This window comes from Myodes glareolus, chromosome 25, assembly GCF_982192425.1.
Source record: "Myodes glareolus chromosome 25, mMyoGla1.1, whole genome shotgun sequence".
NCBI classification, from domain to species: domain Eukaryota; kingdom Metazoa; phylum Chordata; class Mammalia; order Rodentia; family Cricetidae; genus Myodes; species Myodes glareolus.
The window spans coordinates 37236630-37248802 of NC_142050.1; the positions used below are offsets into that span (position 1 = coordinate 37236630).

The 12173-nt window shown below is 48.4% G+C and overlaps 1 long non-coding RNA gene across 1 annotated transcript; it reads right to left on the minus strand.

Moving 5' to 3' along the window:
* Positions 1 to 216: 216 nt before the first annotated feature.
* LOC146889534 (uncharacterized) lies at positions 217 to 4056 on the minus strand. Its single transcript, XR_014999969.2, has 2 exons — positions 3968 to 4056; positions 217 to 365 (listed from the first exon to the last, which is right to left on the minus strand). It is a non-coding gene; the product is annotated as an uncharacterized LOC146889534 (long non-coding RNA).
* Positions 4057 to 12173: the final 8117 nt, after the last annotated feature.

Below are 12173 nucleotides of genomic sequence, written 5' to 3' on the forward strand. Positions count from 1 at the left end.
GAGAGAGAGAGAGAGAGATTGGGGCTGGAGAGATGGTTCAAGACCATCAGTTAAAGACCAGGCACTGCTCTTCCAAAGGACCCCAGCTGGGTACCCAGCCCCCATGTGGAGCTGCTAATAACCACTCACAACTCCAACACCACTGGCCTCTCTGGACACCTGCCCTCATGTGCACCTACCCATGCACAGGCGTACAGAAACACACGGAATCACAAGTAATAAAATAAATCTTTTAAAAGAGACGACGGCGCAGACAAAATAAGAGCTGGGAGGTGAAGTCAGTCTCACAGCGTAACAGCAAGGGTCATTGTGCCCTTCCCCTGAGGTGTCCTCATTGTCCAAGTAGATACAGAAAGTTCTGGTTTCTAGGGGGAAAAGAAGCCAAGAATTAGATGGACCCAGATTCACAGAGAACATTCTTTTCTTCTTGTCTAATCAGTCTTGTTTTGTGTGCTGCCACTAGCACAAATCTCTCCTTTCTCGCTTCATTTTTATCACTCTGAAGGAGTTTAAAAGAATGAAGTTTTGTCCCAAATAAAATTAACTGCAAAAAAAAAAAAAATGAACTGCCCTATCTTTCTCGTGATAGATTATTTCTGAAACAAAACGTTTCATTTTCTTCTTTGCTCAACAAGCATTTACGAAGCACCTCCAGTATGTCAGGCATTTGGGGGACACAAGGACACATAGTCCTGCCCTTGAGGGGGTTTTACAGAGAGGTGGTTGGGCCAGGTAAAGAGGCCTACGCCTGGAATTCTAGTACTTGGGAGGCTGAAGCAGAGGGTTAGTGACTTCAAAGCCAGCAGAGACTGTATAGCAAGTTCTGGACAACCCTAAGCTACACAGCGAGACCCTGCTGGAAAGGAATATATATGTGGGGCAGGAAGAAAAAAAGAAAGAGGACTGAGCCGAGGAAATGGTTGGGGGGGAGGGGGTAAAGTGCTTGCCATCCAAGCATGAGGACCCAAGTGTGGATTCTCAGCAACCACACAAAAGCTGGGCACGTCTATGCACATTGCTAAAACTAGTGCTAGGACAGAGAAAGGAAGGGGGTGAGAGCTTCCTGGGCAGCCAGGCTCACAGAAATGGTGAGCTTCGCGTTCAGTGAGAGACTTTCTCTCAAAAATGGAGAACAGTAGAGAGAGACTTCAGACATTGTCCTGCACCTATACACGCACACGTGACCACACCCATATGTACACTTGTGCACACACGAGCACGAGAGGGGAGGGAGGGAGAGAGAGAGAGAGAGATGCTGTGGGAGCTCCTTCCGCTCCTTCAGCCAATAGCTGCTGAGATACCAGCCCATTGGGGCGTGGTCTCTCTCTCTTTAAAAAAGCAGCCGCTGTCCTCCACACACACTCTCTCTCTCTGGCTTCCGGCTCCGCTTCCGGCTCCTAGACTCCTTTCCTGATCGCGCAGAGGGGTTGTTGTCTAGGACGGTGATCTGTAAGTTTTTTCCCCTTTGAATAAATAACCATTCTATTAATCATAATTCCAAACTGGTGTGGGATTGTTTGTGACTTACGCCTTCAGAGAAAGGAGGACAAGGAGGAGAGGAAGGAGGGAGAAGCAGGTGGTGAGGGCAGAAAGTGGTCCAGGAGTGGTACCCAGCTGTAGAGAGGAGGGTGCTGGGGTACAGCGCCCATCCATGGAGAGGAAGCTAATTCTTCCCAGTAGTAGTGGGTCGGGAACATCTGGGATCATCCCTCAGTCACGTTTTCTGCACAGACCATCATTTCTCACATTCTATAAGACTTGGAGCCTCTAAGATGGCTTAGACGGTAATAGCGCTGGCTGCTCTCCCAGAGGACCCAGGTTCAATTCTCATCAGCCACACGGCAGCTCGCAACAGTCTGTAACTCCAGTTCCAGGAGATCTGACACTCTCACACAGACATACACACCGGCAAAACACCAATGCACATGAAATAATAATAAAGTATTTAAAATTAGAAGCCGCTACTTACGGAAACCTCACCAAATCATGGTGGGAATATTTTCACAAGCTTGAAATTATATCTCCATGTTATCGGATAAGAACCATGAATGGAAGCCCTTGGCCAACCCTCCAGAAAGCCACTCAGCACTTGCTGAAGGTCTGCATGTTGCCTGGGCAGCTAGAATGGTGTGCTTTTATTTTTCTTCCTTCCTTCCTTCCTTCCTTCCTTCCTTCCTTCCTTCCTTCCTTCCTTCTTCTTTCCTTCTTTGGTGTGTGTGTGTGTGTGTGTGTGTGTGTGTGTGTGTGTGTGCACGTGCGCACGTGCTCACACAGGCACAAACTGAGATTGCACATACACAGGCATGTGTTTGTGTAGGTCAGAAGTCATGGCTCAGGACACCAATCATCTTAATTTTTGAGATAGGATCCCCTCAGTGGCTTAGAACTCACCAAGTGGCTTGGCGAACTGGCTGGTGAGCCCCTTCCAGCTCTGCAATTACAAGTGACAACATATCACCACACCTAGACTTTAACATGTTATGGTGGTCTGAATAATAATGACCCCGTAATCTCATATATTTGAATGCTTAGTCACCAGAGAGAGGAACTGTGTGAGAGGATTAGAAGGATTAGGAGGTGTGGTCTTACTGGAGAAGTGTGTTGTGTCACTGGGGTGGAGGTCATTGAGGTTTCAGGAGCCCAGGCCCGGTTCTACCTCTCTATTTTTTCCCACTGTCTGCAGATCAGGATGTAGAACATGCTATTTCTCCAGCACCGTGTCCGCCCGCATGCTCCCATGTTCCCCACCATGATGATAATGGACTGACCTCTGAAATTGTAAGCCAGCCCCCAGTTCAATGCTTTCTTTTATGAGTTGCTGTGGTCATGGTGTCTCTTCACAGCAAGAGAACACTGACTAAGACACCTGTTCTGGAGTTCAAACGCAGGCCCTTAAACTCAATACACATTTATTATACAGTGATCATGTTGCCAACTGAGCCGTCTCCCCAGCTTGTGTGATTTGATTTTTATTTTACTGTTATTATTGCTAGTGTGCATGTGTGATGGGGATGTACACACTTGCCACATGGAGGTCAGAGGACAATTTTGTGGACTAGGCTCTCCTTCCATCTTTGTGAGGTTCCAGGCATTGAATTCAGGTTGTCAGGCTTGCTCTCACCTGTCAAGACATCTTACTGGTCCTTGGGGTTCTGGGGGTGTGGGTGAACCTTTTGTTTGTTTTTTGAGACAGGGTCTTACTATGCAGTTCTGGCTGTCTTGGCACTCACTCGGTAGACCAGGGCGGCTTTGAACTCACAGAGCTCTGCTTCCTGCATGCTACCACATCCCATATGACCTCTTCTTGAGGATGACATCACCCAAGTGGCCTTTTAGGGGCTAACAAAAGACAAAGCTTAGTTCTGATAAAGCAGGCTCTGTTGCAGGAAGGGTGTTGAGCAGAGACTGGGGCTAATGTGGACTCAGGATTACAGAGCAGGAAGTTGGTGAAGAGAGAGAGGGGACAAGAAGGCAGGCCCCTTACTGTCAGGGCTCGTCACCCTCCTTGAACTCCTGAAGCACTGATAATCTACTATATCTTGTCCCCAGATTTAGGGACAACAGACTCTGAGATGGAGACTGGCTGTCTGGAAATGTCCCTTGCTGTCCTGATAGCAGGTAGCTGGTGGGGCCGGTGGGAGGAGCTTCATTTGGCCTTAGGGGGATTCAAAACTGTAAAGGCCCCTCAAAATTGTGCCAAGTGGGAGGGGAAAAGGGCCTATACCCATCCGCTGACCAATCATGGGATGTCCTGGAGAAAAGAGATGGCCTGAATCAAGGGCACAATTCCTGGAAGACTCAACTGAGAGCCGTCGCCCACCCAAGCTCCTAACATCTAGGGAGCCAAGCACCCAGAAGACCCCACCAGACAAGTACGATGACATCCTAAAGGATCAACCACCGTCTGTTCTTCTCACGCTTCATGTTCGCAAATAAGCCCACTGAGGCAGAGATTTGAATTTCCAACCTTTCAGTGGCCCCTCCTTGAAAGCTTGGGGTAGCCAGGCAGCCAAGATGCCAGCGAGGAGGACTCCAGGTGTGGCAGTGGCTTGTACCTGTAATGTGAGCACATGAGAAAATGAGGCAGGAGTCACAAGTTTTTGGGTGAGTTCAAGAACGGCCTGTGTTTCATATCATCAGACTTGGTGTCAAGCGCCTTTATGCCCCGAGTTACCTTGCTGGCCATTGATTGTTGGAAATTCAAACTTAGTTGGGTATCTTTTTTTTTTTAAATATTTATTTATTATGTATACAATATTCTCTCTGTGTGCCTGCAGGCCAGAAGAGGGCACCAGACCCAATTACAGATGGTTGTGAGCCACCATGTGGTTGCTGGGAATTGAACTCATGACCTTTGGAAGAGCAGACAATGCTCTTAACCTCTGAGCCATCTCTCCAGCCCCCTTAGTTGGGTATCTTAAATTCTGGCTGTTACTTCCTTGGTGGGGGAAAAAGGCACCCCTTACTCAACTGTCTTAAATAAACACATTCTTTCCTACTGGTGAGCTGCCAGCGTCACAAGCGGAGATGGAGAAGATGGCTCCCTGCCCTGGGGGTCCTCCTCTTTCTGCAGTGACAGCTAAGAGCAAATGTCTCTTAAACCCCAACTCCCTACTGACCCAGAAGCTTCATCGAGGCAGCTGTGGGGGTGATGTGACAGACATGCAAATCCTGTCACACACACACCCTCAACTTCTGGTGGGGACAGTTTCTAGTCTTGCAAGCTCTCCAAGACCCTCGGCTCACAGGTTTGAACAACCTGGCTTTGGAAATGGGGTGAGCTGGTGAGCAGTGGGAGGATAGCTCCAGAGTCACCAAAGGAGAGACACAGGCACAGAAGGAAGGACTGTCAGAGGCCAGGGCGTTCCTTGGAGACACACCCTGGTGGAGGGATGGGGGAAAGAAGCCAGATGGGCTCTCACGGCCAGCACTTGATTCCTCCTAAGATGAGGTGTGAGGATGTGCATTGAGGGGGACACTGACATCCCTCCAGACTCTGGTTGTCCTCTCCCCATTTTAGTTGAAGGAAGGTGCAGCCCCTTGCATTCTGGGAAAAACAACCTTGAGCCCAAGCTACCCACGTGTGGAAAGGAGAGGTGAACCAGTCTGGGGCTTGGAAAAGTAGGGCCTGTAAGAGCAGGCCTGGGGCATGGTTGGATGGATGAGGAATGAGGATGGGGTAAGGACCTCGGAATGTCAAGGGGTTGGCTAGACAAGAACCTGGAGGACTGAAGTCCCTAGGGGAGAGGTGCTAGGGAGATGGGACTGAAAGAATGAGAGTCTGGGGGGCTGAGGACCTGGCGGGACATAGGCATGGGCAGGGTGAGGGGCTATGAGTAATGCCAACCACAGGCTGCAGACAGCTCCGGACAAAGATAGAGGTGGATCCCCAGGTACAAGACAATCTTTCAATTCTTCACTTGTTCATATAACTGAAACCCACAATTCCTGCTGGAAAATTCTAGAGCCTAGTTATAGAAGGGTAGGTGGGCTGATACAAAAATAAGCAAATGGCCCCAATGTGTATGACTGACGTGTTTTGGGGGCTCCATGAGCTGCCTGCCTGCTGCGAAGGAACACACTATGGAGACTGAGGGAGAACTCTCCATGAAGATGACAGAAATATGGAGCAAAAAGCAGGAAGGAGGAAAGGGCACGAGGAAACAAGAGAGCAGGGTGTATAGGGCTCTAGGAGCTGACGGTGGAGGCAGGGTGGACAGAGAGAGACAACAGACAGACTTCCAGATTAAAGAATATCTTTATGTTCAATGGAATAAAGGGAGTGGTGACCTCAGGGCAAGATCCCACCCAGCTAAACTTCCAACTTATGAAAAAGAATTGAAGAAAAGCTTAGAGCGGGGTATAGTGGTACAGGCCTTTAACCCCAGAATTCTGGAGGCAGAGGCAGGCAGATGTATAGACCAGGCAGAGTTTGAGGCCAGCCTGGTCTACAGATCAAGTTTCAGGACAGCCAAGCTTAGGCAGTGAAGGAAACCATCAAAATCAGAAAGCTGGTGACGATGTAATTGAATGAGGAGGTCAGGTTCCAGTCCCAGCAAACAGCAGAACTTGGCAGCTTCAGCCACATGGTTCTGGCTTTAGAATCAGGATAGAAGAAAAGTGTTATTGAATCTCCCTCCCAAAGAAAAGCCACTGAGACCAAGCATGTGTCAGGGGTGTCCCTGAATGGAGACCTAGAAAGGCCATTGTGTAAAGCTGGGAAGTTGAAGCCCGGATTGCCTTGGAGACCCCAAGATGCTGCAGATGACAGAGCTGTGGGACATCTACCACGGAAAGCTGCTAACAGGGAGTGGAACCAGCCCAAGAGAAAGCAGTGTGTTACAGTCAACAAAGCTGAAAGGAATTGGAGATCTGAAGAGCGTTTTGACATCAGACATGGAGGTGCAGAGTTTGGAGTTGGCCCAGTTGGTTTTTGGTCTTGTTTTGGTCCAGTATTTCCTTACTGTATTCCCTTCCCTACATTTTGGAATGGTAATGTATATCCTGTGCCATCATGTGTTGAAAGGACGTGATCTACTTTTTGATTTTGATTTTACAGATTATTACAGTTAAGAGATTGCATGAATCTTAGAAGACACTTTGGACTTTTACAGGATTGAGATATACTATAGGGACTTTGAAAGTGGGAACTAATGCATTTTTGCATTATGATATGGCTACAAGCCTATAGTGGCCAGGGAGTGGAATACAGTGGTTTAAAAGAAAATGGCTCCCATAGGCTCACAAAGAATGGTGGCACTATTGGTGGCCTTGCTGGAGTAGATGTATCTTTGTTGGAGGAAATGCATCACTGAAGGCTTTGATGTCTTAGATGCTCAAGTCAGGCTAGTGGCTCACAGTCTCTTCCTGCTGCCTTTGAATCCAGATGTAGAACTCGCAGCTCCCTTTCCAGCACCATGTCTGCCTGTGTGCCAACATGCTTCCCACCGTGATGACAACGGACTAAACTTCTGAAGTGTAAGCAGCCCCAGTTAACTGTTTGCCTTTATAAGAGTTGCCAACGTCATGGAGTCTCTTCACAGCAATAGAAATTTAAAGACAGGCACTTTAAATCCATAAGACACAATTACTTATGATATTACAGAAAAAAGAGGACCCCTGGTCATGCTGGGCTGACTTCTTCCACCATCACATGCCTGCCTCCAACCTAGTATTCTGTCTGTACCTGGCCCCCCAACCCTGACCCAGCCACTTCTCTCTCTCTCCTTTGAGACAAGGTCTTACTGTGTAGCCCTGGCTGCTCTGGACTCACAGAGATCTGCCTGCCTCAGCCTTCCATGTGACTGGATGAAGGGTTTGCACCACCCTGCCTGACTGTTCCTTTCTCTCATTTATCTCCTGTTCCTCTCCATGGGCACCGAGCTGGCACCAGCCCACATGCGTTAGCGGCTCCACATCTGGACTATGGGAACTTCTGCGTGCCAGTTTTCCTACTGCTGGCATCTGGAGTGGGCTTCCCAGACCTCTAGGTCAGGGTCCTGCCAGGAAGCCATCGAGGGCTTTCCACGTGGCCGACAGTGCCTGAAACCACTGCCCAGATGTTCCTTCCCCCTAATTCTTGCTACCAGCAGGAAACAAAATCCAGCACACTGAGCAGTCTGTGCCCATCTACAGCCATGTGTGACGAATGGCTTCCCTCCCCTGTTACATAACAGCCTAGTTCTGACTGCCAGTATGCCCGTCTGACTTACTTTCAACTACGCATCCACTGAGTAAGATCAAGACAGAAAACACGAGTTAATTAAGTTCCATTTTAGTCATTTCCTGCCTTCTCAGGAAACAGCTCTAGAGACGCCTTGCTGTTCCCTCGGCTTTCCTGTGTAGTCTTCTCTGCGCCCCAGAGCTACAGAGCAGTGGGGTGTCCCCAACCTGTTCCCTCTGAGTTAGAGTGTCCCCCAAACTGGGTGCAACTGGGAAAGATCCCCTACTGTTTAGTATTAAAATAGCTTAGGCTTCTGTTTTGTTTAGCCCAGGGGCTCACTCACCCTGCTGGGGCTGGCCTTGGATTCACTAGGTAGCTGAGGATGACCCTGAACTTTTGACCCCCCTTCCTAGGATTCCAAGGCTGTTCCACCCTGCTGAGTTTTAGACCTTGCTAGGGATTGAACCCAGGGTCTGAAGCCTACAAAGCAGAGCAAATATTCCCCAACTGAGCTACAGTCACAGCTTCGGAATATTTAGTCTTGATGATTTTTTTTTTTTTTTAACTACCAGAGGTAGAAATCCCGGCTAGCAAGCTGAAGAAGAATGCATGGCAGTTCTCCTGTACTGACCTTCGTCTCTCCTCTCTCTCTCTCTCTCTCTCTCTCTCTCTCTCTCTCTCTCTCTCTCTCTCATCATTCTGTAGGGAGATGTGCGTGTGAATTCAGGTGTACACTGAGGCCAGAAAAGGAAGCTGGATCCTTCTTTCAGGGGCTGAAGTTAAGGGTTGTTGTGGCCACCTGGTGTGAGTGTTGGGAATTAAACTTGAGAGTCTTCTATAAGAACAGTACAAGCTCTTAACTGCCGAGCCTTCACTCCAGCTCTGGCCTCTTTTCAATTCGTGTCTTATCTTGCCTCTCAGAGTCAATGACTTCTGGTGCTGGACTTGCCACCAGGCTGTGACGAAAGCCATCCCAACTCTGTGCCTGCCTATCCCGCCTATGTGGCCCACGGGAGATCCCAGACTCTCCCAGGCCTGGTGCTGAGTCCTGCCCCAAGACCCTCAGCTGCCTTCCCCATAACACTGACAACATGCCGAGTCCGGCCATCTGGCCCTCATAAAATGTCCCAGGCTGTGTGCCAAGTTGCACTGTAGATTGTGTGGCCCTTGGTTCCCTAGGAAACCAGAGGGTGGACTGACTGCCAAGTTAATGGAGGATTTCGGTCGTGTGTTTGGCCACCTGGGCAGAAGCCTGGCCTTCTTATCTGGCACGTCTCCCTCCTAAGCCTGGAAACCCAACCCTATCTGAGTCACCTAGGCTGTGAAAAACCTGTTCCTGTGAAGCCTTAGCCCTTCTGGGTCACAGGCACCTCGGCTATCTGATGATGATAATTTTTCTTTTATAGTCTTCCTGGTGTTGCTCTTGGGCCTGGCAGGCCTGGGAGAGCTGCGCTCTAAGCCAGTCACCGTGTCCTCACAACCTAAGTCTCTGAGTCACCAGAATCTTGGCAACCTCTTCCAGATCAACAACACCCCGCAGTTCTATCAGAGTCCGGCTTTCACTCGCTGCTGCTGCTGCTCTCTCACCTACTTTTTCAACAAATATTTGTGGAGTGTGTTTGGGAGCCATAACGCGTCAGCTGGTTCCCAACCAGGAATGTGCAAGCTCGGCCGAAAGAGGTCACAGCTCAAGTGGAAGGCACCAAAGTAAATAATTTGTTTCCAAGTGTGAAGGGCCAAGTAGGCAAGGTTCCAGGGGAACACCTGGGGAGGACATGTGAACCGTGCCCCAGGAGGGTTCAGGAAACGCCACCCATGGTGGGTACTAGGAAGGGCGAGGTACAGATACAAATTAGCACCAAGAGTTGTCAGTGGTTGCGGCAGGGACAGAGTCCACACAAGGAAAACCCAATGGGAAGAAGAACCGAGGGGGAAACCATAAAAAAGGACACGATGAACTGTGGAGAGGTGGGCGGGGCCTGCCACAAAGAGGGAATCGCTGGGATCTAAGAGCCCCTGGGAAGCCACTGAGACTGTGTTCACTCAGCATTTGCCTCACCTACTTGCTCTGTTCTCCGTGGGGAGTTCTACACCCCAGGAAACTCATTCTGCCTGACTCAGAGGGACGGGCAGGGAGGGGTAGTGGCGGGGGTCCAAGGAGATGCTAACGCCTGAAGCAAGGGAGTGAGGGAAATTAGGGATGTGAAATGATAGGTCCAGGTGCAGATCATACCAGGAAGTTCAAGTGGAAAAGTCTGGGCTGATGGACAGCCTGGAACACACTGGCGTCGTGAGCTAACGTCAGGAAATGAGTTGGGACAGCAAGTTTATAGTGGGCGGGGCAAGGCCTCGAATGGAAGGGCAGTATTAAACGGCAATGGGTATCCTCTGAGCGATGGAAATAGGTCCCAGAGGCACCAGGGAAGACAAGACTGATGCTGCAGCCCAGCATCTTTAGCGTTAAGAGACAGAGATTTGGGCAGGGGAAATAGGGCAATATTTCCCTGCTGCACAAACAGGAGGACCCGAGTTCAGATTCCCAGCACCCATGAGCAAGAGCCAAGTTGGTTTCGGGAGTCTGTAACCCTTTCATGGGGGAACCGTAGACAGGGAGATCCCTGGAGCTTTCTGGCCAGCCAGCCATCCTAGCCAATCAGTGAGTGTTCGGTTCAGCGAGAGAACCTGTCTCAAAACGTAAAATGGAAAACAACTGAGGAACACACACTACGTCAACCTTTGACCTCCATGTGCGTATATGCACATACAGGCATGTATTTCCCATATGCAACACAAGCTCCTTAAAAAGAGGCAGAGCTTTGCCGAACCTCAGTGTGCCTCCCATTTGTGACCCAGGTCATCCTAAATAAAGAAGGAGCCCCACAGCGGAGCAAGCTGGCAGACACCACTCCTGAACCAGCAAAGCCAAACTCGACAGGAAGGGGCAGGGGACATCAAGTGTCTCCTGGTGGGGTTCTGAAGCCACACAGCATTTCTATAGTATTTCCTCCCCAAGGGTATAATCTGAACCTCATCCTGGGAACATCATATAAACCCACATGGAAGGACAAGCCCCTGAATTACTGCCCTGTGCTCTTCCAAACACCAAGGCCACGAAGGACAGGTGAGGGAAAGAGAGGAAAGAACAAATGTACGGATTTCAGCACGTGGTCCTAGATGCGATTCCAAACCAGAAAAGGAACAACAAAGCAAATAATGGCAAAACCTTTTTCTCGTCTTGCTAGAATTGCATCACAATCATTGGTAAACACTGAAATAAAGCTTATTGCTTAAACCACAGTGATTTATCAGTGCTGTTTCTCTCGATTTGGTTATCGTACTAAATTTTAAAAATGCACTTTGGAGGAAATACAAATTAAAGTTTAGGGGGTGTAAGAAAATTAAGTCTGAAGTCAGTGAGCTGCGTAAGTGGATAAAGGCACCTGCCACCAAGGATGACAGCCTGGGTTCAGTTCTGGAATCTTCATGGTGGGGATTCATGGCTCCTGAAACCTGTTCTCTGACCTTCATACATGTGCCACAGTGCATACTCCCCCCCAGCAATAAGTAAGTAAATAAACTCATAATAAAAATATATAAAAGTGCACCATGGTGTGCAAGCACAAAAATAAATAACAGATTTCCTATATACGTAATACATGTGATAAACATAATCTATTATTATGTCTATAATTTATTGTCTACTCTTCATTAAAAAGCCTGCATGATAGGAGGGTGGTGAGAAGTAGACTTGACAACTGTTGACATTTGCGGACTCCAAGGATAGAAATACTGGAATTCTTTCTAGCATTTTCCCCAGTTTTCTCCATGTCTATAATTATTCTTGAGGTGTGTATTATATCTTAAATATTTACTAAGTGGATTGAAAACTGACTTGTCAGTTGTTTCTCTAAGAATTTCAATGCCTACCTCTGCTCTTGCCTTGGACCATAATTGTGCCTTCAAGCATTTTCTCTTTTTTTATTTTGTTTTAATTAATATATGTCATACATGCAGATAAAAGACACATACACGCTGGGCGGTGGTGGCGCACACCTTTAATCCCAGCACTCGGGAGGCAGAGGCAGGCGGATCTCTGTGAGTTCAAGGCCAGCCTGGTCTACAAGAGCTAGTTCCAGGACAGGCTCCAAAAGCCACAGAGAAACCCTGTCTTGGAAAACACACACACACACACACATGCACATTTTTTTTTTTAAAAATCTCTTTTTAAAAAGTTAAAAAGGAAGTGGTAGGGCTAGAGAGATGGCTCAGTGGTTAAGAGCATTGACTGTTCTTCCAGAGAACCCAGGTTCAATTCCCAGCACCCACATAGCAGCTTACAACTCTCTGTAATTCCAGTTCCAGGGGACCTGATACCCATGGCAAGATACCAATACACATAAAATAAAAATACTTAAAAAAAAAAAAAGGAAGTGGTAACCTAGAAGGCAACAGAAAGAACAGTCCCAGAGGTGAGAGGGGAGTCAGAACCTGGGTGTGAGGGTGACTTAGG